We start from the raw sequence: 25826 nt of genomic DNA, 5'->3' as shown, positions 1-25826 counted from the left end.
CAAATTCTGTTTTTTTTTCCCCCAGTTATGAGGCTTGAATTCAGAGCCTGGGTGCTGTTCCTGAGATCTCTTTTGCTCAAGGCTAACACTCGACCACTTTGAACCACAGGTCCACATCCAGTTTTTGAGTGGTTAATGGGGCTTTTCTGCTCAGGCAGGATGTGAACCACAATCCTCAGACCTCAAGCCTTCTGAATAACTAGGCTTACAGGTGTGAGCCACCAGCTCTGGCTCCAGGAAAGTTCTAGCAAGACAAGTGAATCCTCACAGAAGCTCTAATAGAAACACCACTGTTTAAAGGTCCCTGGAGAAGTTAGCTTTCATATGTTTTATTCAGCCCAATCTATTCTAGATATTACCACTTCAATGTGTAATCAGTATCATGTAAGCTATTAATAAAAAAATTTCACGTTTTTTTCACACTACATTTTCAAAAACCCATTAATTTAGCATCGAAATTGCGATGTGCCTCAGTGGGAAATTACCACACATCTCAATTTGGATGCTAAACTTTTATCCTAAGTACTTGATGTATTTAAATTTTATAGAAGTTAAGTACCCAAGTTGCTCCTAACCCTCTTAAAGTCTTCCTGTAACTGAAGTGAGAATCTGTTCTTAAATTTCAATTAGTTAAATGAAATATAAAATTTCATTTCTGCAGTGGTACAAGTCACATGACAGGCATTCACAGGCCCTGTGAGGCTGGTGTTACTGGGGTAGATGGTGCAAACGCACAACAAGTCCAGCCTCGAGGAAGTTCTGCCATTCAGGGACCCTGGGCCCAGAGCTTGGGGGCCAGGTCCACTGCTCATCTCACCATCCCCTTCTTGTCTGTCTGCTAGCAGAAGGTACTGGGAAGTCATCTTCCCCAAACCGAAATAAGTCTCTCAGGCCACTTGTCCAGAACTACTGAACCTCCTAGGTCTGGGGCAGGGCAGGAGGGGAAACCCCCAAGGGCGAAGTCTTCTCCTCAATTTCCTGATGTCCTCCTTCCTGGGCTACTGAGTACATGTAGCAGGCCTCCTCCCAGGAAAGAGAACCCCAGGCTAGCTGTCAATCTTACCACTTTCATCTCAAAGATTGATCTGAAGCCTTAATTCAATGCCAGCATACACACAACAGCACAGAAACTTAAAATGCTGATTCTGGGCTATTGGAGTCTAACCAAGGTCTCCTCCCCCCCCCACACACAAGTTGTCACACAGCAGTGTCCGATGTGACTGTAGGGAGGAGAAATCCAATAGGGACAGGTCCACCCTTCTGGAGCACTACTGCACCCACTCTCTGCTCACTCCCCAGTTCATCCATTGGTCATCTGGGGAAGTTGGGAAGAGAACAAGGGGATTCTGCCTCATCTTCCATTTGCCCAAGCTCTTATTTCATCGTCTGGGATATTTTTGCACTGCTGTTGGGGACTGCAGAGCAGTATCATTGCTTGCAGGGCTGGCAGCATCTCCTGAAGCTCAGCTGACTCATCCCAGGTGAGCCTTCTACTTCTGCATATGGCCAGAAAGGCATCCTGTGCTGATCAAAAGACAGCTAGCATACCCTCAGTTCTACTGATAAAGTCCCAAGTGGAAATCTTACAATGTCTGCCATGGCAATGGGCCAGTGTAATTCAGCTATAGCAATGAACAAGAAGGCCAGGAAAGAATCCGCAAATCTAGTATTGAAATAAAAGAAACTAGAGATGAAGGAGAACAAACTGTGTAAACCCATTTCCATAAAATCCAAAGGCAAATCTGAGCTGTGGAGGAAAAATAAAAGAGGTTTCTGTGGTTTGGGGTGGGGAGATTGGTAGTGAACTGGCAATTCTGGAATGCTGCTCAGCCAGCTGACCTAGGTGGTAGCTGTCTAGATATAGATAGATGGATAGATAGATAGATAGATAGATAGATAGACAGACAGACAGATCTTTTTTAATCATGCTGGTGGCTCACGCCTGTAATGCTAGCTACTCAGGAACCTGAAATCTAAGGATCAGGGCTCAAAGCTAGATCAGACAGAAAAAATCTTGACAGATTCTTAGCCTCTATTAATCAGGAAAATGGCCAGAAATGGAGGTATAGCTCAAGTGGTAGAGCACCAGTCTTAAACAGAAAAGCTAAATGTGAGCAAAAGGCCCTGAGTCCAAGCCCCAGTACTAACATAAAGGAAAAAACTATCAAGCTTTCCGCTTATAGTAGATTCTTTTTATGTTATATACACCAATTTACACATAGGGTCTATGGGCTAGGTGGGGCTCCTTGCCTGTCCAGTGAACGGCCCTGAGATCAACCGCAGCATTGCCAAAAAATAAAATGCAAATAAAAATACAGTTAAACAAAGTGAGGGGGTTAGAGTGAAAAGTCTGCCCTTGGACCTTACCTTGAAGGTTAGCATTCCCCCATCAGATGGATGCTCATCTATCTCCAGAGGTGCCAAACCAAAGCTTCCTCCCTCTAATAATGTTTAACAGAGCTGAGAACCACTTAGGGCTCGTTTTATGGCCCATGTTGCAGTCAGAGAGCTAATGACCTCCTGTGTGCCAGGATTCATGGATTTCCAGGGTCTTAAAGGGCACCACCCTCTCTAAACTCAGCAGGAGGCCACAGGCACTGCTCTGCTTGGCAGCCACCTGGCAGGCTGCCAGACATCCCAGGAAGGAGATGCCATCGCATACTCTCCTCAGCCTCTCTCTACAGATGACTTTCTGGGGGCAGAAATCAGTATGACCCAAAGTGAGCCCAATTTTTCCCACTTCCTCAGAGATGGCGTTTTGCTATTCCATCCCAGGCTGGTAGCCCCTGGCTTCATAGGGCTAACACCTGGAGTCAGGACAATCTCAGCCCTTCTGCTGTTACCCCAGAGTTTCTACTCTCCAAGTTACTTCCACAGAATGTCCCAGCTCTCTCAAATCTCCCCAGAAAGAAAGAAAACAAGCCTCCTGAACCCTAAATGTGGATGAAGACACTTACAGGAGACACCAAACCTGCCTCTCAAAAAGTGGGTGCAATTCTGAGTGCAGGAAAGGGAGGGAGCGGCCTGAGGGAAACCAGCCAGCCATGATAATCAACCCAGTCTCCACATACAATGGTTCTACCTTAGTCTCTCAGCCTTTGCAAGAGAATCAAAGGTCCGGATACCTTCTTGGGGTTTGTGTAACCCTCACTCACATGTTCTCCACAGCTGATACCATCTTGCAGAACACCTGCAGGTCCTGCCCCTGGGGGATGGGGAAGGCCGCCCCTTCTAGCCATTGGGCTCAGAGCTTCCCTTGCAACCAGTCTGTCCTCCAAGTTCCCTGTACTATAACCTAGAGATTTGTGATATTCCCCACCCCCCGCCAAAGTGGTCTTACTGTATTAACTGAACAAGGACATACATACCACACCGCGAATGCCTTTCCTCTGTGGAGGTCACCTCAACTAAAACTAGACTGTCAACTGAGAACTTCCATCTGGTCTACCTCTAAGCTCTAAATTCCACAAGGGGCATGATGAGGCAAGACCTGACACCCCTGCCTCCCCCAGCTTGACTGATTGTCTGGCTCTGTCCCTCAGTGGGTTAGGGATCAAACTGGAGTCATCAAGGCATCCCAAACAACAGCTGGCCATTGATAAGGGGCATTACTTCCTCAGCCCCTATGGCTCTCTTAGTCTAGAAGACACTGGGGGCAAGTGCCTAGTCACTGCACACTGGGTGGTCCCAGACAAGCCACCTCCTTTCCACTGCCTTCTCTATAAGTAGGTATCGTGCCATCTGCCTCTGGGGTGTGGAGAGATTGATTCAGCCATATGTGTGGAATGTAACAGTATAATTTTCTTTTTCTTTTGCCAGTCCCAGGGCTTGAACTCAGGGCCTGGGCATGTTCCTAAGCCCAGGCTAGTGCTCTACCACTTGAGCCACAGCCCCACTTTGCGCTTTTTCTGAGTATTTTATTAGAGATAAGAGTCTAATGGACTTTCCTGCCAGGGCTGGCTTCAAACCACAGTCCTAGATCTCACCCTCCTGAGTAGCTAGAATTATAGATATGAGCCACTAGCACCCAGCTTGTGACAGTATAATTTTCTTCCATCTTTATCATTTCCTTTCATTTGAAGCTATTGCCCAAGATTCAGTCTCTAATGCAAATCTAGTACCTGGCTCATCCATTCATGAACAGATTCCCCAGAGTGTGGCTGTGCCAACCCTGGGGCTTAGTGGGTGGAAGTGGCAGATGGCACCCTGCCCCTCTGGAACTGACAGTGAAATGGTTTAGGCACATTCATCCTTCCCTATTTGCTGCTTCTCTGTGATTTGGGCAGCAATATATTTTCACCAATATTTTTAAATCAGACTTAGTCAAGTTCTTCCAGATTCCCACATGAGATAACAAAAGTATAGTAAGAGTATAGTGAAGCTTAGCATTTTATCTTCCATATATATATATATATATGAGATTATATATACTATATATATATATATATATGGATGGGGTTGGGAAAGATGGGGAGAACCATGGTAGGGTTGACATTGGTCAAGATGATTGTACTTATACACTGATTTGCTGACCTGCGCTTCCTTTGATGACTACTTAAAGGCAATGAAAAAATAAAATTAAAACAGTGATTGTAGATGTCTTAACAGGGAAGATAAATAAACCAGCCTGAACATGCAAATGCTATATTTGTTCTTCACTGAGTAAGTTAGGCCCTGGCTGAATTCTCAAATGACTGAAGGATCCAGTTGCACACATCCAGGTACAACACAGACTTCCCTGTGCCTGGCCCACAAAGGCTGGCTTCCTGCCCTGCTTTCTCCCCACAGCTCAGAGGCATAAAAGACGCTTTCTTTCTTCAAGTGTCTAGTCCCATTCAGGACCATTAAGTTGTGACAATGAGGTCATGGCACAGCATCCTGGCTCTCTCTGAGCTCCCCGCAAGCTCCCGTCTGGAGGCCTCGGCAAAAGCTGAGGACAGAGGCAGAAGCAATGAAGGAAAAGCAGTTCATTCCCAGCAGAGGCAGCTCTATGGTCACAGTGGACAGCCCCCACAGCAGATTCTGAGCAGAGTGTCAATTCCCTCGCCAATGTAAAGCTAATTTTAATCCTCATTCAAGACCCTCAATTCCAACTTTAAATCTGAAAAGTCTGGGCTCTCCTTGGCTGGAAGCTCCCTTCTCTGGCACCCAGCCCTGGATACTACTCTGGCTTCCAAAAGGAAAGGGGGACTCTCCCCCTAAACTCTCTTCCTCTGCCCCCCCCACCCTCTCTGCATGCCTGGACCACACTGAATTCACAAAGACTCAACACAAAGGAGGGGCGCCCCTTTCTAATCCCATTTGCTCCAGGGGAGGGAAGGCATGGCTGATGTTCACTTCTGATCCAGGGAGGACTAGACCCTCAATCCCACCTCCTGACTTTCCAAGCTGGTATGACCCAGAAGTGATCAGGATGATTTCCAATGTCCCCTGAAATCCTCCGCTGTCTCCAAGGGCTTCCCACCCAATTAAAAAGGGCAGAGCTTCAACAGACACATGTAAGAGTTATAAAAAGCCAAGTAGAAAAGAGATAGCTTCCCACACTTGGGACAAAGCTATGGAGCTACAGAGCTACAGATAGAATCCCACCCTTAGCGTGTTATGCATCACAGCCTTTTCCACTTTGTGGAAGAGAGTGTGGGCGGGCGCCCTCTCCCTCCCCCCCCCTCTCTCCCTCTCTCCCTCTCTCTCTCCCTCTCCCTCCTCTTCCTCCTCCCCTCCCTCCCTCCCCCTCCTTCCCCCCTCTCTCTGCACCCCCACCACAAAATCTGAAAGTTTTGTGTCCAGATTTTCTCCTTCCAATGTAGAGCTGTCAGCAGTCATTAGAGAACTTTAGTCCTTGTCCTTGTCCCTTCTGAACATGCTATAGGTAGATTGCTTCAGACTCCTGATACTTAGAACCTGAGAGCCACGTGGAATCTCCTCCAAGTCAAGGGAGTGTTTGACTCGGCTGTGCAAGCATTCCCTATGTGCACTCAACCAGGTGCCTACTCGAGGTGTCCTGTGTGGAGCCCAGGACAGGAGGTGAGGCAGTGCTGCCTCTTCTCTCAGGAAGTTTACCATCTAGTCTCGCAGGGTAGGGATGGATGGTAAATCCATTTCTTCATTACTATAAAGGGTCCCAGAGGCAACTCTGTAGCCAGGACTGAATGGCCCATCAGTGATCCATTGCCACAATGGGCCCCACCCTCCCCATGCTTGATTTAATGCACTGCTGTCCCTGTTGTGAAATTCCTAATGCTTTTTGTTTTGTGCCAGTTCCTGGGGCTTGAATTCAGGACCTCACAGTCACCCTCGGCTTTTTCTGCTCAAGGCTGGGGCTATACCACTTCAGCCATACCTCTACTTTTGGCTTTTTGCTGATTAACTGGAGGTAAGACTCTGAAAAACTTTCTTACCTGAGCTGGCTTCAAACCTCGGTCCTCAGATCTCAGCCTCCTGGAGTAACTAGGATTACGGTATGAGCCACTGGCACCCAAACCTTCAATACTTTTTTTTTTTTTTTTTTTTTTTTTGCCAGTCCTGGGCTTGAGCTCAGGGCCTGAGCACTGTCCTTGGACTTTCTCACGGCTAGAGCTCTACCACTTGAGCCTCAGCACCACTTCCAGCTTTTTTGTATGTATGTGGTACCAAGGAATCGAACCCGGGTCTTCGCTCATGCTAGGCAAGCACTTTAACCACTAGGCCAAACTCCCGGCCCACTTTCAATACTTTTTAAATAAAGGACTCACATCATCACATTGCATTGGGCCCAGCAAATTATATGACTGGTGCTTAAGACAGATAAAGAGTTAAACAACTGGGGTTAAAAGGAGAGGGATAACACATCCAGGAAGCTGGGTGAGTTTTGTGACAGACAAAAGCTTAGAAAATGGCACATTTCCATTCATGATCTGTCCATGTTTCAGAACGTGATAGAGAATCTTCCATGAGTCCAGCTTACCAGAAATCCCCTTACCAGTAGCATTTTCTCTAATACAGAGCTGGCTCGTAATTGTTTTTTTAATAGGGGACCCTTTAATTTATCACACTAATGCAATCACACATTCATCCCCGGAGTCCAGGCCATCCCACAGGCACTCAGGCAAAGCCAGTGGTCATTGGAGAAATTTACAAGCTGAGGTTTATGCCCGCTCAGCCCCTATAAATGGGAAAATCTTTATCTTGTCTGAGTGATGTGCTCCATCCACGATCTGAAGAGAAAATTAAGTCCTACCAGCGCCCTGCTCTGTTAGTTTTTACAACTCGTCTCCAAGCCTGCACAGTTTAAATATCATTTACAAACAGGCTCCATCCTAGCCTTCCTTGGAAGGGAATGTAAAATCAATTATGCCTACGCAGATAAAACCCTTAAATGCCATTTTGGTGACATCTCACAATTAGCACTGTCTGTGTCGCCAAGAGGTAGGGATATGTGCATATGTGTGCGTGCTGGCGCGTGCACACGCGTGCACACACACACACATGCTTACACATGTACACACACTCATATACAGTTAAAAGTTTTCTGGTCAGGATAAGAATATTCCAGTGCAGAGCTGAGCTGACTAAGAGAGATGCTGGCCCAGCCCACTAGACAGGGATTTTGTATCTTGAAGAAATCTGTTTGTAGATGGCTTAATTAAAATACACCAGAGCCTAATCCAATTAGAATTGAGGTTCCCATCAAACCTAATTAGGCTGCAGAAATTCCCCCATCCTTCAAAGTATCTAGAAAAGGCAGGGCAGGAATGTTGCCTGGGTCTTTTGAATGTTTCTAGCTCACCAGGAAAACCCACTTTGCTCAGAAGCAAAGGGATGGGCAGGCTCAGGGATGTCAAGCAAGCAGCTCATGGACATAAAGCATTCCAGTGAGCACTGGCACCCAAAAGTGTGCAGGCTTGAACCAAGAAGGGAGCCCTGGGAGGCAAATAAGCCATCTCTGACTTCAGGGTACCAGGGTTCAAGTCCCACCAACTCACCCCCAGGGAGCAGGATAAGCTCCCCTGGATTCAGTTTTTGCTTCCGTATCCACCTCAAAGGTGGCTGGGAGTATAAAATGAAACTAGGCACATGATAACTATCACACACTAAATATGGCGGGCATGTGGACACTGTGATCAGAACTCAAGCTCATGTGCCCTGTCCTACATTCTTTCTCCATCCAACTGCTCTGGATGGTTCCCCATTTCCAAGAATCACCCAGGGAAAATGCACCACAAAACACCACGTGGGCTCCTGGGACATATACAATGCATTCAATATGGCTCTTCTAATACTGACTGACCGGATGGAAACTAATTTTACTTCAAGTGGAAGGGATCCAAAACCAACCAGAAGATAAAACAACAATGTTGGAATTATGTAATGCTAGGCTGCTCCCAAAGTGCCTAGCTTCAGTGGAATTAGAAGGCAGCAGAATACAGCCCGCAGCTTCATCCAGGGCATTGTCACAGACCGAGGAAGATACTGTGGCCGTGGGAAGCCGGGTGAAGGCTACACAGGAAATCTGTACTATTTTTGAAACTCCCTGTGAGTGTAAAATTCTTCAAAATAAAAAGCTAAAGTTAGGAAGCAGCCTGTAGAAGTGCCAAAAGGTGAAGGAGATTCTGGGCAGATTTTTGGCTTCCAGGAAGTTGAGGCAGTACACCGACTGGGGAAAGAAGGAATGTTGGGGATAGAACCATTCCAGATTCTATCGGGGAGGGAAAATAAAACTATTTTTATCTTGCTATTTACAAATACACAGGGATGTTTGTTTACCTACAGCTTAAAAATTACTCATGAACAACATAAAACGGAAATGTGTAATACCCCTACGACTACTGACGCCCATGTGTTAGGAAAACTTTGCAATGTTACACTTGTAAGAAGGTCCAGAGAGAATCAGAGAGCGACTTCGGTTGGAGAAACGAGGCAGGAACATTCCGTTGAGGACCTGACAGTGTTCAGGTCAGAAAGTCGGGTACTGAGCCCTGTTAATGTGGATATGGCGCAGAGCATCCTGAAGGAGGACACAGGAGGCCAAAGCACTGTTCCAGAGAGGCCACAGTTCCTGAGGTGATGGCCGAATCTGGGGCAAGGAGGCAGCCAGAGCCTGCTGGCCTAAAGAAGACCTTCTAAGAGCCAATGTGCTAATGCACATCTGGAAGCCAGGGTGGAAGAAAGGAAAGACCTCTACCTGAGAAGACTTAAGGGGATTTGAGTCCAGGAGTCAAGAAGGGGCCACACTAGTGTCATTTTCTACGCCTCATCCCTCACTTAGGGACCAGAATCAAACTGCCTGGCAATGCCGCTGCAGGCAAATGAGCAGCCCGTGCTCACCTTGGGGACAGCACAGACTATTTCGGTCTTATTTGTAAGAGTGTGGTTTCAGCTGCTCACCCCAAGACTTCCCCCTCAGGCATGGGAATATATAAAATTAGCTTTGCTTGCAGACAACCCCCTCCAAGACAGGACAAGGGCCCCCCCAGTGGAGGGGGATCTCTTGTGCTTCTGAAACTGCCATAGCTACCAGCCAGTCCGGCTTGGACAGGTGTTCTTCACCGGTGAAGAAAACTAGAGAGAACTACAAACAGCAACTTGAAGGTGGAGACCAAGAGAGAGTACCCCCATGTGCCCCTAAGCTAGCGGTCACTCTCCCATACATAGTTTTGCTTTGTCCCATTGTCTGGCGTCCCTTCCACACTCAGGGTCTTGCATTGCCTGTCTATGACCCACGCCTCTCAGTAATTGAAGGTAGAGTTGAGGTGTCGCTTCCTTTGGTAGGATTGTCTCCAAGACCACAATCACTCCCTCCCTCATTCAGCACTTAGGAATGAATCCCTGTTCCCCAATATCTGTAGTCTGTCCATTATCTGCCTCTAGACCTATCTAATTCTCTGAGGACAACATGGCAACATGGTAAGTTCCCAGGACAAAAGACCTTTTTACAAAGGAAGGCAGGCAGAGCTGATCCAAAAGAGATGAGAACTCAAGCTCCCAAATGAGATCCTGCAGGTCTCAGTCTCCCAGGCCACAAAGTCTGTGCAAGAGGGGAACAGAATAATCAGAAAGTCTCTAGCCATCAGTGCACCATGGCCCGAGGTTCTCGAGGATTCAAGACACACTTGCTCATTCCCTTCTCTTACCTCTCTGTCTACCCATCTAACCACTGCTCCCAGTCTCCTTCCCACGGCCTAGGCCCTGAGAACACAATGTTGAATAACACACCCTTCCTGCTCCAAAGGGATGCAGAACCTTCTAGTGGTCAACACAGAAAGGAGGCAAATCTAGACTGCCACGTGTTGAAGGAGATGTGTGCTTGAAGCCTGGCCACTGTGGGGACACTGAGTCTTTCATGAAGAGAAGGAAAACCCATCTGCCCTTGCTACAGAAAGCAGCAATGAAAGAAAACCTATGAGTTACATCTGAGGAATCTGGACCTAGGACCCAAAGCCAGTCAGAGTGGAAGTCTAAGCCCAGACATAGAACAAGTGATGCTCCAGCCTCAGCCATGCCAAGGAAGAACTAGAGATGGTCCCGGAAGACCAGTTACAACCGCTGCCAAGTTCCAGTACTGTGTCTTAGCTAGAGAGTGTAACACATTCAGGTCCACATACGTGTGCACATGCATGCACACTCCCACACCCAGACACACACCCAGTGCCCAGATCCAGCCCAACACCAGCATGGACCCTGCATCTCTTTCCAAAGGTTTCATGGGATTTTCAACGTGACATCAAAACTGCAGATATGTTCCTTCCCCAGTTGAATTTCCTTCCAAACTGACTTTTGTGTATGTTGTGTGCCAGTACTAGATCTTAAACACGCTCTGTGTGCTGTCCCTTAGCTTTTTCACCTAAGGATGGCACTCTAGCACTTGAGCCACGGCTCCACCTCCAGTTTCTTGCTGGGTAATTGGAGACAACAGTATCACAGAATTTCCTGCTTGGGCTAGTTTTGACTATGATTCTAGCCTTCAGGGTACGTAGGATTGGAGGCATGAGCCACTGGTGCCTCCCCCAAATTGATAGCTTGCCACGTTTGTGAAAGGGTGTTGGGGTACCACTAACCATGAGATGATAAGGGTCCATTAGGTTCTTTCTGAGAGAGACACAGTTTTAACTCATCCTCTTCTTCCTTCCCAGCGTTATCTGCCTCTTCTACCTTCCTCTGGGTGAGTTCACCTGGTTCCCTGAAGGCATCCAATTTTCCCTTTGACTTACAGTCATTAGCATCCTTCCAGTACTTATTCAGCTTCTGGCCTAAGTGAGATACAGCTACTTTTTACTGTCACCTGTGTCAACACACATCCCAGCCTGTCCTTTCTGAAAACATCAGCAGTAGAGATGCCAGGACTAGTGGATTCAGCCATGGAAAATGCACCCTCAATAAAGCAGAACAAGAGCCACTCCATGAGGACTGGACAGAAGGTTCCCAAGCAGAGAGAACTTTCCACCCACAAAGCACGTATATCTACCTCATGGGAACCACATCGGACTTGGACACAAAGCACTTGAAAGTCTGGTCTGGGGACACAGCCAACACCCCCAGACCGCCCCCAGCCCATGCAAAGCCCCAGCCAGGGAGGTCTGCACCTGGGGCTCTAACACAGTTCTTTCAAGGCTGCAGCCCAGCATGATTTTTTCAAGTACAACTTCATAATGCATCGTGGAGACACAGTCACAGCCCCTTGTTTATAGGCTTGGCCAGATCAGATAAAATTTCATTCTCTGAATTGGTTCCTAATTTAATTACTCCCCGGATGAGCAGTGGCCTCCGGTTGCTGCAGGGGAAAAGAACTAGAAAGATGCTGGCGCCACAAGTGTGGCTCTTGTTGCCATGTGGGGGAGGATAGGACACATTCTCAAGCCTGTGTCAGATCAGAGGGTCACAACAGTGGGCAGGAGTTGCCAGCCACCATCTGTCCACCAACTATAGTCTACTACCCAAGCCAGTCAAGAAGACAGCCTGGGCTGAGGGTGTAACGCAGGTAGACAGTGCCTGCCTAGTAAGTACAAGGCCCTAAGTTCAAATCCTAGGCCCATCAAGAGAAAGAGGAAGGAAGAGGAAAAGAGAGAGGGGCAAGGAGAAAGAAAAGGCAGCCTGGAATTTTACTAGGAGAACAGGAGGAACTTGAAAGCCTAGGTTCGATCCTGACTGTTCATGGCTTCCCGGGGCCTCAGTTTCCCCATCTATAAAGACAGTCCAAGCCAGATGCTGTTAACTCACACCTATAAGTCTAGCTACTCAGCAGTCTAAGATCCAGAGGGGTGAGATTCAAAGCCAATATGAGCCGAAAAATCCATAAGACTCCATATCCAAAGTAACTAGCAAAAAGCTAGACTGGTAGTATGGCTCAAGTGGTAGAGCACCAGCCAAATAAGCAATCTGAGTAAGTGTGAAGCCCCGAGTTCAAACCTTGGTACTGGCAAAGATGGGGAGGGAAGGAGATCTGAATGGTATTCCTCTCAGCTCCACAACTGTAACTATTCAGTATCTCAGCAAGCACCACAGCAAGGAGGAACAGGACCTCATTTGAAACTTGAGAGTTCTCTCAAGCCAGAGGAAGAAAAATACCTTTAAAAAAATTACCCTAGAAATGGAAATATCCACGTGAAAAAAATGGGTGCACAAGCATGCAAAATATTATTTATAAGAGTCAAAGTGTGCAGCCAACGAATACCTACCCATGAACAAGTGGAAAAACAAAGCCGTGGTCTCGCCTGTATTGTAGATCACTATTTGGCCTTAAAAAGGACATAATCTATGTTTATCCCCGCAGAGGGAAAGAAGCTAGTCGTGAAGGACCACACCCTCCTCAACTCTACCATACCGACGTCTAAAATAGAGGAACTGAGTCAAGACCGAAAGACATGCACCTGCCAAGGGCTGGGAGCGGAGGGGAGAGAATGGGGAGCCAGGGTGTAACAGCTGTAGGCTGTAAAGTTTCTTTTTGAGGTGATGAAACAATAAAATTGATTGTGGTGGTATAATGTACATATCTTCAATGTGTTTTTTAAACATTGGCTTATATACTTTAATTATAGAGCAAGTGAATTAAATCACTCTAGCTTCATTAGTCAGGCATGCTAACTCACACCTATAATCAGCTATACAGAAGAGATAAGTAAGATTGTGGTCCAAGCCTGGTTTCGGGTAAAATCTTGATACCTGATCTGAAAATAAAACAATAAACAAAAAAGGCTTAGGTCATGGGGTCAAGTAGTACAGCATTTGCCATGCAACCACAAGGTTTGCAGTTCAAACCCCACTGCCATGAGAAAAAGAAATGGATCATCTAAACAGGTTAAGGAAGGTCTGTTACAACATTTCCAAAACCAGTCACATGACAGTTTTGTTTCATGTATTTTATATGTATATTTATTTGTGAATATATGGATATATACATATATACATATGTGTATGTATATGTACAGGTTTATGTATGTAACATGTATGTATATGTACATGTGTTGTGTATGAGTCTGTGTTGTAGGCATGCAGGTACATGTGGGATATGTGTGATGTATATGCATGTGAGGGGTGTGTGCCTGTGAGAGGGGTGTGTGTGTGTGTGTGTGTGTGTGTGTGTGTGTAGAAGCTAGCCAATTCTGCATTTTCCTGAGCCATCCCAGGGGCTGTTCAGTGGGCGGGACTTCCTCCTGTAACCCAAAACCCTGCGAACTGCAGAGAGGGCAGGTCTGCAGTTTGCTATCGACCTGTTTCAGTTGTGACAGCTGAAAGCAAATTTATTTTCGACCACTCAAATGGCACTTAGGCTCACCTGCTTTGTGATGCTAAATTGTGTACAATGCGAAGGATATATGGTCTTTCAAATACCCATCAGTGAACACATGATTTTTGTTTTGGCTTTTCAGACATTTCCTTCCTATGAGGTTCCACTCACCAACTCCAGCTCTCCCACTCATACCTTCCTTTATCTAATTTCTTCTGAAACTGCTATCAAGAGTATAAATAGCTTCTCAAAATTAAGATGACACAAAATGTCAGGCTGATACAGTTCTCGTTCCTTTGCAGGCCTTCCAGCCCCTCATTTGGTGTTGCTATAACTTTCTCAGGTGAGTGTAGCATACCTCGGCCACAGGCAGCTACTTCCGGTCACCTCCAGGGGAATGAACTCTCATGACTGGACACATGATATCACAGAACTAGGAGGAAGGTCATAGCATTGTGGACCGGGCACAGTGAGAACACCGGAAAGGGAATGGTGTTTCTACCATCCAGAAACACCTAAATATTCAAGATGGGTCTTCTCAGGCCCTGCTCCTAAGTCCATAAAATGTGATCCAGGGGAAGAACGTTCCCTAGTTGGTCAAAGGAGCAAAGAGAAAGTTGTGTGTTTGGCAGTGGATGGCACAGAGTGGGTCTTGAACACAGGATTCCTGACTCTCCTTGCCTCAGACCCCCTCTCCCTTCACCACTTCCTCGTCCATGTGGGGCTCAGTGTCCTAGAGAAAGGAAGGTTTCCAAGTTCAAGGATGCCGAATGCTCCTAAAGTCAGGACCTGGGCCTTCTGAGATGGAGACGGGGAAGGAGCGATGGAGGGATCCTGCCATCATAAAGATTCCAGGTCCCCACCTAGGGCTGTTCAGTGGATGAAGAAGGAACTGCCCTGTCCATAGTGGAAAGGGCCACAGGCTGGAAGAAGCATGGATAATGGAGGCCCTTTATTCCAGCCTCTGGAGAGCCAGAACTGAGGACCACAGCTGGTGAGACTCCCTTCCTCCTGTGCTGAGAGGGAGTCTGCCAGGTAGAAAGCCAGCTGTAAATCTGGGGTCTCCTTGCAGACCAGTCTGCTCTCTCATTAGGCCAGCTGACTCCCGCCAGTGTTCTCTAGTTAAGCCTCGGGGCCAGAAGGTACATTTGATTGGTTTGGTCATTTTTTTGAGAGGGGAACCTTGCTACACTGCCCAGAATTATAGGAAGTTGCCTCAGCTCATGCAATCTCCCACTTCAGGTTCCTGTGTACATTCCTGCTGAGATGACAGTCAAGTGCCACCACCTTTGTGCCACCATGCCCCACTGGCACGGAGGGTTTGGAGAAATTCAAGAAAAGCCACCCAAATGCACCATGATCCCAAGGAATGAGACCACATAAGGAAAAGGAGATAAGCAGAGTCTCTCAGGGCTTCCTTATCTGTCTAGAGAGGGGCCCCGAGGGGAAAGCTCAGGAGTCCCTTCCTGGGCTCTTATCAACCAAAGTAGGTGGCCTGAGAGGAGAAAAGGGCTCACCTGCTCTCCTGAGGGCTGCTCCAAAACAAGGAACCTGAGAGCCATTAGTGCCTAAGTAAGCCACCCTGGTGTCTGCCCCGTCCCCTCCTCTGGTGCCAGGTCACCCTTAGGATTCTGAGCTCCTGTCCTTTCTCTAGCTCCACTGACTTTCAACCATCCCACATCTTCTCCCAGTCTCCTATTCTGTGGGACTCCTGTATGCAGGTAATTAAATGTGGCTTTCCTCTTGTTCATCTGTCTTATGTCACTTTAATTTGTAATCTAGCCAAGAAATGCAGTAGGGAGAGGGGAAGGCACCTGGCTACAGTTTCTATCACAGAAAGCTTCAGGAATTAAAGTGCCTTGTCTAGCCCAGTTCCCCAGCTTCCCCTGGCCTCTTACCCAGAGAACAAAGTAGGCCAGAAAAATAAGTGAGTATGTGACAGATCTGGGCTGCTCTCCTAAGAACAACCAAAAAAGCTGACCTGCTCCTGAGTCTCTGATGGGAGTACATGACACAGAATTGCCCTCCCAATTCAATAATGATCAAGCAGTGAGACCATCCGCCTCCCTTCGTCAGACTACAGAAAAGTCCCCAACATCCCTCTCCTCTGAAATCAAGGGCCTGGTTATAGCATACAGAGATCAGCCAGCAGCAGCCCCCCCCCCCAACCTGAGTGCCCAAAGAGGACAAGGGAGCCAGGCTGGACCATCCTACAGGCCTCCAGCTAAGCTCCACCTCGGCCCCCAACGTATCTGTAACCCAGCAGACAGAAGAACCAGTAGCGTGTGCTTGGAAACACCACCAGTGCCCACATTCCCCAGGCCACCCCGCTTTCCCAAAACCCTGGAGATTCTTTATGTGCACAAAGCAAACGTGAGTTGTGGGTGTGTATATTTGGAAAGCTCTTTATATAAACAGGTTCACAAATTGGAGGAACAGAATCCTCTGTAGGCCAATAGTCTGATTTGGGGTTTAGAAAATTATGGTGGCTAAAAATACACACCAGGACATACTTTATATTTTAATGCAAATATTTACATTCCAAACAAAGGAGCTATTTATTCCAGCTATAGGAACTGCTAACCACCCCCGGCTCCTGCCTGAGGAGATAGATGACTCTTGCTTGTATTCCTGTAACACCAACCACATTTCCATCACGTTTTCCCCCAAAACTCTCAAGATGAAAAAAGAAAAAAAAAGCTGTGGTTACTACCTTTTAATAGCCCCCAAACCTGATGCCAGGAAGTCCAAGCTTCCAGGCTCTGGACTTCTTTGCAGGTTCAATGGCAAATGTCAACTCTCTGTGGCTTGCTACAAAAATCAGGATTTCTTGCTGTGTTCTGTGTGCATAACAGAATCTCCAGGAGAAGTCAGCCCTTGGAAGGATCATTTTTAGGGCAAAAGATCATTTTAATCCATGCACGAATTCAAACCAATGGCAGCCACTGGTAATCAGGACTGGGTCCAACTGTGCGAGTGTGCCACAGGTCTCAGGCACTCCCTTTACTGCCCAGGAGCCTTCCAGGCTGGGCAGGCAGCCTGCACCCAGGAAACTGGAACACGGTCCCATCAACATGTGGACAGGGTGAAGGAGGAGAAATGTGACAGAGAAGGAAGACAGCACTCAGATGGGGGCAAAGAGGCAGCATGGGAGATAAACAGAGTGACTAGCCAGGTTTCCTTGAGACAGTGATGGGGGGGGGAGGGAAGCACACAATGAAGGTGAGCACTGGAGCAAGACCTGAACACAGCCACATCCAGGATCACCAGGAGAATGCACTGCAAAGACAGAGGTCTCAGGCTGGGAGTTTGGCCTGGTGGCTGAGTCCTTACCTAGCATGCACGAAGACCCAGGCTCGATTCCTCGGTACCACATACATAGAAAAAAGCCGGAAGAGGTGCTGAGGCTCAAGTGGTAGAGCTGTAGCCTTGAGAAAGTCCAAGAACAGTGCTCAGGCCCTGAGCTCAAGCCCAGGACTGGCAGAAAAAAGAAAAAAAAAAAAGATAGAGGTCTCTATCTGGCGAGAAGTGCACGCCAGTGTTGGGTATGGTGGTATCCAGTTATAATCTCAATACTAGGGAGGCTGGAACATTGGCTGAGTCTAGGAGGTTGGAAGAGGGAGGGGACAGAAGGGGAAGGGGGAGTGGAAAGAGAAGGAGAAGGAGGAGGAAAAGAGGAGGGAAGAAGAAGGGAAAAAAGGAGGAGGAGGGAGGGAAGGAGGACGGGAAAAGGGGAGGAAATAAAGTACTAACCTGACAGGAACAAAGGCAGAACAGAGGCAGAAAAGGTACTTGGACGAGCAGTGAGCTGCTACCTCCAGTCCGAGTGTACTGTGTACAGGTTAGAATGTAGCCTTGAGTCTGCTAAGAAGCCAGATAAAGTCCCACAGCAGCTGACTTCACAGAATGAGCACCCTGTGCTCGTGGCTGTGGCTGCCCCTACCCACGGCATACCCCCAGGAGAGCGGGGCATCAACCCCACGGGCACAGAGCAGCATGTGACTGCTTCCTCCTGGGAGGGAGTGCCACCTGAGACCTCTCCAGGTACCACACCTGAGGGTCCTGTGCCTTACAATGTCTGCCTGGTGTTGGGAGTGCGGAAGGAGGAGTAAGGCATGCACAGCCCAGCCAGCCTGGCACCATAAGATGCCATCACTTCCCCTGCTAGCTGCCCCAGAGAGACAGAGGGGTGTTCAGAATGGACCTCTGATTCCCAGTTCTGCACACTTGCCTACCACACTAGTTCAGCCATGTTCTCCAACCTCAGCTCCAGATAGATAAACATCACATTTGATCTCCACCTGACCCCATCATCTATCTCTCCACACGTTCCAAATTCACCAGAACAGAGCCAAATTTCATCGTACCGACGAGCTCCATGAACACTAAAACGTTCTCCTTCCAATACTCAATCACTCAACAAGGAAGAGATTATGAACTCCACTTTATAGATGGGGAAACTGAGGCACAGATTAGGACATTTGGCCAGGAGAGACACACAGTGGCCTAGGCCAGTGCTCTATGCACAGTCCTTCCCTGTGCTGCCAGAACACCACAGCTGGGCCCCCAGCATTCACTGAAGAGAGCATGAAGATGGGCTGTCCCTCCTCCCACCAGCGTGGGAAAGGGCGTCCAGGCTGCCCGGCCCCGTGGAGAATCACGGAGAACAAGAGCGCATCTTATACCTTCTCCAACCTTCCAGACTAGAAAAGCCAGGTTTGGGCCTCTTGGCAAAGCTTCCCTGGATCAGACTCAGGGGAGCAGCTACTCACAAGGACATAGACATTCAGGGCAGGACCTCAACCTGCTCTATCCTCCTCCTGAAAGCCACCCTACTGTCTTTGTGACCACAGGGAGCAAACCTGCCAGGCAAGTAGATATTCCATTTTCAGAGAAAATGTAAAAACTAAAACCCCAGGTTCCAGCACAGGGTAGGAAATACATAATTGTGCCTGGCCTGAATCTAATTACTTGCCCATGTTGGTGTATTTTCCAGGCACCTAGGTGGCCAGGCTCACGGTTTCAATACCTCTACCACAAACACAATTGTGGAAAGTGTCCAAGTTTCCATTATAATGACACCCTCTGCTTTTCAGGATCTGCCCGACACACTTTCCTCTGAAATGTAAAAGGCCTGGACCAGGATGAGTGACACAGAGTACCTGTCCAAGGGTAGAGGCTTCCCTCCCCCCCCCCCCCCCCCCGGCCACTGTCCCAACACACAAACCAAGGACCCATTTAGGCTTAGATGGGTGCCCAAGATGTGACATTCAATGGAGAGCCACAGCAGCATATTTCCACCAAAAGTGGCCCAGTGCCTTCCCTGCTTAATTGCATTACACGGGGACCTGGCGGAAATGAGTCCACAGCCCGCCCACTGGGCTGAAATGGGTAGATGCTGACCCCATTTCCTCCATCCACTGTGAAGACACAGACCAGACAGGTAAAGCAACCAGAGAGGGGAAACTTGGCTGGATTGCAAGAAAACCAGGGCCTCCTCCTGATGTCAGGCTTTTTCAGGCAGCGATCATCCCCGCCCTAAGAAATCCATACATACACATTAAAAGATAGACATGCAACTTCAGACGTTTCCTCGAGATCGTCCACTCTCGGTTGCAGTCTCTAGAACTAAAGGACACCACAAGAGCTGGTGTTTACTGAGTGTTTACTGTCTACCAGGCACTGTGCCAAGCACCTGGCAGGGCTTAACTCTTATAGGACATGGGGTGAAGTGGTCCCAGAGCGCTCAGCTCTCCAAGTCACTTGCACTGCACTTTGCCAGGGCCCCTCGAAGACGCCTGTCGGCAGCATTATGTAATTCTGACTTGCACAAGCTCAGTCTCCCACTAATCAGAGCTGTGTGTGTGCTGACTCTGGCCCAGGGCCACACCTTGAGGAAACACATTGGTGAAGATGCTGGCTGCTCTGGAAGACAGAAAATGGGGATCTCCTTGTCCACCACGCCCTGGCAAATTCTGCAAAGATGGAACTGGGAACTGGCTTCCCACTTGCCACCTTCCCCACTTAACCACTTGGTGATTCAGCCTGTCTTCTCCTTCTGGAACCACCATTGTTATTCTCCCTCCCACCTTCCTTCACCATCTTTGAGCCTGTCTCCTAAACTCTGCATGGGGAACCTCGGGGGAGGGGTAAACTTCTAGCAGTCCCCTGTCCCCTAAGGACACACCTGTGGGACTGACCTGGCATGAGGCCATCTGGGAACCTGTAGAGACAACTCGAATGACTACTATCAGGGTCAACTGCCTGCTTCCCCAACGCTATCTTCTAGAAAATTCTATGTGTGTTCAGGGCAACCCCAAAGCCTTTGCTTTTCTTCTCGAATATTTAGGCAGGAGATAGTAAGTAGATCCACCAGCTTTATGACTCCCCTCACACCATGCAGACACAGACCTTCATACATACAGCATTTTGTTCTGGAGCTTTATTTTGAAAACAAACAGAGCAAACCCACATACTTCAAGACAATAAAGAAACAGACTGCACACATTGAAATGCTCTCTGAACATTTAGCTAAAGGCAAACAAGATCTCTTTATTTCCAGCCTGGGAACTTTACTCTTTGAAGTAACCTGAACCTCCCAATTTACGGACCAGGAGAAGCAAGCTGAATTATTCTCTCCTGTGATTGGCTAGTCGCTTCTACATCACACACTGCTAAAGGCATGTCCTTTGAATGATGGCTCAAACATATGACCCTCTCAAGCCAGCAACAACTTTTAAAAATAGAGTCTGGGGGTTGGAAGTTTGGCCTAGTGGTAGAGTGCTTGCCTGGCATGCACAAAGTCCCGGGTTCAATTCCTCGGTACCACATACATAGTGGTAGAGCACTAGCCTTGAGAAAGCCCAAGGGCAGTGTTCAGGCCCCGAGGTCAAGCCTAGGGGCTGGCAAAACAAAATAGAGTCTGCTTTTAGAATTTAAGACAAATTCTTCTCTCATACAAATAGGCTGCGAATGGCATTTCTGGAGCCCTGGCATTTCTGGATAGGGAGACAGGGTTAGGACATGAGGAGAGGACAAGTGAGGGCTACTAACTGTGGAGTGTTTACCCACCTATACATTTCTAAGAGGTTCTATCACAGTAATCATAAAGCAGCATGCTACTCTATGTTCTGAGCCTCGATTGTCACATCAGGAAAAGGAGGCCCTGCACTCACTCCACCCTACATCACACACAAATGTCTCCTGTTTTGCTTTGTCCTTCTTGCCAGGTCTAACCACAGGTTAGGCATCCTTTGTCTGCTACTGGTATTCTTGCTCCATCCCTGTGAAGACTGGGACTTGGTCTTAATCCCCCTGGGAAACCCCTTCTCCTAGAGGCTCAACTGTGAGAACCATTCAGTAAATAAAGTTATATGAGAAGGTTTAGACAGGATTCACTGTCCACATGATGGGGTTCATGGATTGGCTTCTGAATGCAAGACCCACACAGACAGCACAGCACAGACAGGACCTTGGCAGGTCTCAATGCCAGACCCAAGCCAGGTGAGACAGACAGCCACCAATTCTCACACCCCACCCCCGGTGTGACATCCTCCTTGATATATAAACACAATATATAAAACACAGAGCAAGATGTCAAGGGTCATAGGGCACTCACTCTACTCCTCCAGTATACTTCTCAAATTTGAGAATTGCATTGAAATTAAACTGTCAATTTTGCCTTTTACCCAACCAGCTAAGGCAGAGTGAAGGCTAACCCAGGAAGGGGAGACATGTGCTCACCTGTTCAAAACATGCTCCATCCCTCCCCACCTGCCTGGCAGGCACCTTCCAGCAGCTGCTCCTCCTCATGCAGGTTCAAACCAACCAAGCTCCGAGGACCCAGCAATTTAACTCAGGGTTATTCTCCTAAAGGCACCAAGTGAGCAAAGCCTGCTTGCGATCTGCCCAACCTTCTCTGCAAGGCTGGCTTCTGCCTGCTGCAGAAACTAGCCTTCTCTTTCTCAGGCATGTGACAGCAATCCTCTTACACCTCTTCCTCCTGCTGATGAGGAGTAGCAGCAATACGGAGAGACGAAGGTATGGAAGGAAATGGGTAACCTAACAGTGGCCATGGAGCTGGGTCCCTGGTCGGGGTAGTGGTCTAAGCATTACAGACTCTAATCATCACAGAAAAGCAAGCCAGCCTCACTGCACAGGTCCTCCACAAAGGAACGCTATACACCTGCCTCCTGCTGCTGTCCTGCCATGCCCATAGGAAGAGACAATGATCTTGTCCAGTTCTCTCAGGGGAAAGAGGAGCTGCAATGGCTCCCTGCAGAGGTAGAACCCGAAGGGTGAGCAGTCTACCTTTGGTTGGCTTATCGCCTAGTGGAGCCACTCACATCCTGACTCAGTTTTCCCAAAAAGGGATGAACTGGATTCACCCAGGAAACAACAAGGATAAGTATCTCCCTCCCAGTCTTCCATCAGTTTGAGGGGAGAAAACCTTGTTCTGTACAAACAACCTAATTAAGAGACATTTTTGTCCTCGTGCTATTTTGAACAAAGCCCTGTGATCTGGGTGTCTTCACTGATCAGCCAATCACATGTTTAAGTCCCTAGGGGGCCAAATTCTGGAAGGAAAAATCCTGGCTTTGCAAAGCAGGGGTCACAGGACAGCTCCAGGTGGAGAAGGATGAGGGGGAAACTTGTAGCAAATTGGTAGGCCTCGGTTTCCTCCGGGGCTGCAGATGCCCCCAGCTAGCCTTCTTGGGTGGTGAGTGCACTCAGAAGGAACTGTAGTGGGGGCTTCCCTGCGGGCACGGCCCCTCTGATCTGCAGTCAGAAATGGCAGCTGGTAAGAGGGGCTGTGGGAGTGCGAGTCCCTCCTTCCATCTCGTTCCAGAAGCTTTCACAAGCCACAACTTCATTCCTAAAAACTCCAGATGACTAAACTTATCCAGCACGGCCATGGAAAAGGAGCCTCGCTGTCACAGCCCCGGAGCTGGTCCCGGCCCCCCTGGCCCTGGCCCTGGCCCTCCGTGCTGCTTACTGGTGGCGCCGACGTCCACCCGCAGCAGCAGCAGACAACCAACCGAACCAGAGCCTCCGGCGGCCACACCGGCTGCTCCCCCGGCGCTCGGCGGGGCCGGACGTGCAGGCTACGCGGTGCCCAAGAGCTCAGAGGCCGGGAATCCTGCACGGGCGCGGGCGCGCGCTCCGGCCGGATCGCCCGGAGCAGTCGGAAGGCTCTGGAGCCGCTCTTCATTCATTGCCCCAAGGCCAGGCCCCCTTCGCCGCGGCGCCTCCATCCGCGATCCCGGAGGGAGGAGAGGATTGGGCTCCATCCCGCGCCACCATCCACCCCCAGCCACCGCGTCCTCCCACCGGCACACGCGGCCCGGCAGGCCGGCTCCCCATCGCGGTCGCCGGCGTCGCCCCCGCGCCGCGCCGGGGCTGTCGCCTTCCCGGCTCCCCACGGCCTCAGCGCCCGCAGCCGGGCTTCCCGCCGCGCGCCCGCCGCAGCCCCGCCGGCTCGCCTCGCCGCGCCCAGGTTGGCGGGGGCGCCGGCAACTCCGGAGTCACCGCGCCTGGGGAGACGCAGCGCGGGAGTGGACGGGGAGGCGCGGGGGGCGGCGGGGCGGGAGGAAAAGGCCGGGAGCAAAAGTTGAGGTCGCTCGAGGTTCAGCCGCGCCCTGGTTTCCCTCCTAAGTCCCTCCAGGCCCGTCTCCATGACCGGTGCCGGGCGGGGGGGGGGGTCCCCGTCCCTGCTCCCCCCCACGCTTCCCCACCCGGAGTGCGTCCGGAGCTAGGGGCTGGCGGCGGCCCGAACCCAGGCGGACCTCGGCGGACACCCACCTTCCTTCCCCCGGCAGCGCCTGGGAACTTCCCCGAAGTGCGCGGGGCGGGGACCCCGGTTCTCCACGTCCCCCGGGGCGCGCTCACGCCGCCGCGGCTCCTTTCCGTCCGTCGGTCCTCCCGCCCGCCGCCAGCCACTCTCAGCTGGGCGGAGCGGGGACACCGCTTCCGACTCCCGGGGCGATTCTGCGGGACAGCCGGCGGGTGCGCGCCCCGCGGCGTGCGTGCTCCGCCGGCCTCCGAGCGGTCCACAGCGCCACCGCGCCACCGCCCGGCCCGGGTCGCGGAGCTCCGGCCACCTTCCCTCGGCCGGGGAGGGGGCGTGCGAGCCCCGCGCCGCGGCGGGCGGCCTTTCCCTTCGGGAACCCCGGAGCGCGGTCGGGACCGGCGGCGAGGGGGACGCCGCCCACTGGGGGGGGTCACAAAATGCCGGGAGACGCCTGGCCAGGCCGAGCAGCGCGGGCCCCAAACCTGCCAGGGCTCGGCGCGCTCGCAAGTTCATTGTCTGCCTGGGCCGTCGCCGCCTCCGCGCCGCGCGCAGCCTCCGCCGCCGGGACTCCGGCTCCGCGACCCGAACCCGACCTCCGCCCACCGCTCCGCAGAACCCTCTCCCCGCACCTGGCTCCCGAACTTGTACCTGAACAGCCCGACGCCAGCCCGGAAGCCTCCGCAGCTCCGGCTTCCGCGGGAGCGCGCTCAGCCCCGAGCCCCGCGCCCCGCGCCCCGCATCCAGGGCGCGTCAACCTGACTCCCCGAGCGCAGGGAGGAAAAGTTTGGGAGTGACGTGCAGATGGCGAATGAAACATCCGAACAGGGCCCGCCCCCGCCCCGCGGGGCGCTGACACCCCGCGGCTCCGGGCCGGAACGGGAGACCCGGGCGTGTGCGCCCCGCGGCGGGCTGGGTCTGCCCCGTCCCCTGCCAAGTAAACACGGCTCGCGCGACGCCCCGATCCCAAATGAGCGAACCCAGAGGCCCCCGAGTCTGGCGGAGGCACCCCTACCCCCCCCACACGCGTCACAGACATCTGTAAGGAACTTGGCGGTCTGGAAACAACCCATACATTGATATTCAAGGCCATGGCGCTGGTGGGTTCGGCGCCCTCTGTGGTGCTTTTGCATCCTGCGAAGGCCGGCCTGGCTCCCCCGCCCAGGGTGTTTGCTTCTTCGGGCAGTAGGGCTCGGCTGGGCTCACTGCTGGACTCACTGCCAGCCAGCCGCAGTGGCCCAGAGGAGACTGATGGCTCCCAGGAGCCGCCTGGGCCTATCTAGGGGGAGAAAGAGGCTCCTTTGGTCCTGGGCTGAAGAGGCCAATCAGATCATGAAAACACACCTGAAACTGAAGAGTCACCCCGAGGGCTCTTATAATGCCAAGCCCAGTCCCCTGAAACCGAGTTTGAGGGACAGGAAAGCTTCCTCAGGGTTGATAGCTAGAACCAGAATCTAAACCATACAGTGCCTGGCATGTGCCGAGGGGGTGATTCTTGACAGCACCTTTTCTTCTCCCCTACTGCCCCCCCCCAGAAGCTAAAATCACCCTGAGATCCTAAACTTCCATTCTGCAACCATGGCAACTAATTCAGAAGTCAAAAACCAGGATTATAACTGCAGATGGGGACCCAGGATGACAGGGGAGTTCTTTAAACCCTGTCTTGTTTTCCTACAAGTAATGCCTCTTACATAAAACCTGCTAGGAAAGATTAATGCAGCAATGAAACCAGCCTTCGAGTCGCAGCCTAGATTGCTTTTTTTCCATGTAGACTCTGCTCAGTGATTTTGTTCTTTATTATTTTTTTTAAACAAAAACCTCTTCCCCCCCCCCCCGAAAACACAATGAGCCGCTTTTTGCAGGGTTCACAATTCCCAATAGATGATGATGCCATTTTTCAAGGTCTTACACACGTTGTGGCTTCAGGGCTTATTTATTAGCTCCCAAGAAAAGCCTGCCTTTCAGTGTGGTTTATATATGCAAGTAATTGCACCAGGAACACAGTGCAGGGTGCTGTTAAAGAGGGTGAGTCGTTCAGTCGTCTGGAAGGAAGGCCCTGGGCCAGGCAGCTGTCAGAGCAGAGTGTGGAGCTGGTTTAAGCAAACACAGGGAAGGTTCAATGGAAACAGCCGAGGAGGAAATTCCCTCCATAAGGACATGTGGAACACTCGACTCCAGGGCCACACATACAGGTCTATCCTCTCCTCAGACCATGTGAACTCATGCCCTTTGGGGTGGCACAGGGCCCAGCCAGATGACTTCCAAATTCAGGTGTCAGAAATCATGGCTGAGGTGGAACAAATTTTTTTTTAAGTAAAGTCATGGTGCTGCTTTGATATG

The 25826-nt window shown here is 50.2% G+C and overlaps 1 protein-coding gene across 3 annotated transcripts in view; it reads right to left on the bottom strand.

Annotated features, from left to right (window-relative positions):
* The window catches only part of Chst15 (carbohydrate sulfotransferase 15), a 79517-nt gene extending 55266 nt beyond the window's left edge, over positions 1-24251 (bottom strand). Inside the window, exon 1 of one of the 3 annotated variants that reach the window (XM_090345670.1) lies at positions 24138-24251. The gene's annotated coding sequence lies outside the window, so the exon portion shown is untranslated. Of the gene's footprint in view, positions 1-17452; positions 17474-23500; positions 23624-24137 lie in introns of those variants that run through there. The other 2 variants (XM_090345671.1, XM_090345672.1) reach the window with 2 other exon arrangements.
* Positions 24252-25826: the final 1575 nt, after the last annotated feature.

This window comes from Megascapheus bottae, chromosome 15 (assembly GCF_031878675.1).
Source record: "Megascapheus bottae isolate mThoBot1 chromosome 15, mThoBot2.hap1, whole genome shotgun sequence".
In the NCBI taxonomy this organism is placed as follows: Eukaryota; Metazoa; Chordata; class Mammalia; order Rodentia; family Geomyidae; genus Megascapheus; species Megascapheus bottae.
Note: the sequence above shows the minus strand (reverse complement) of the source record. Positions and strands in the feature narration are given on the sequence as shown.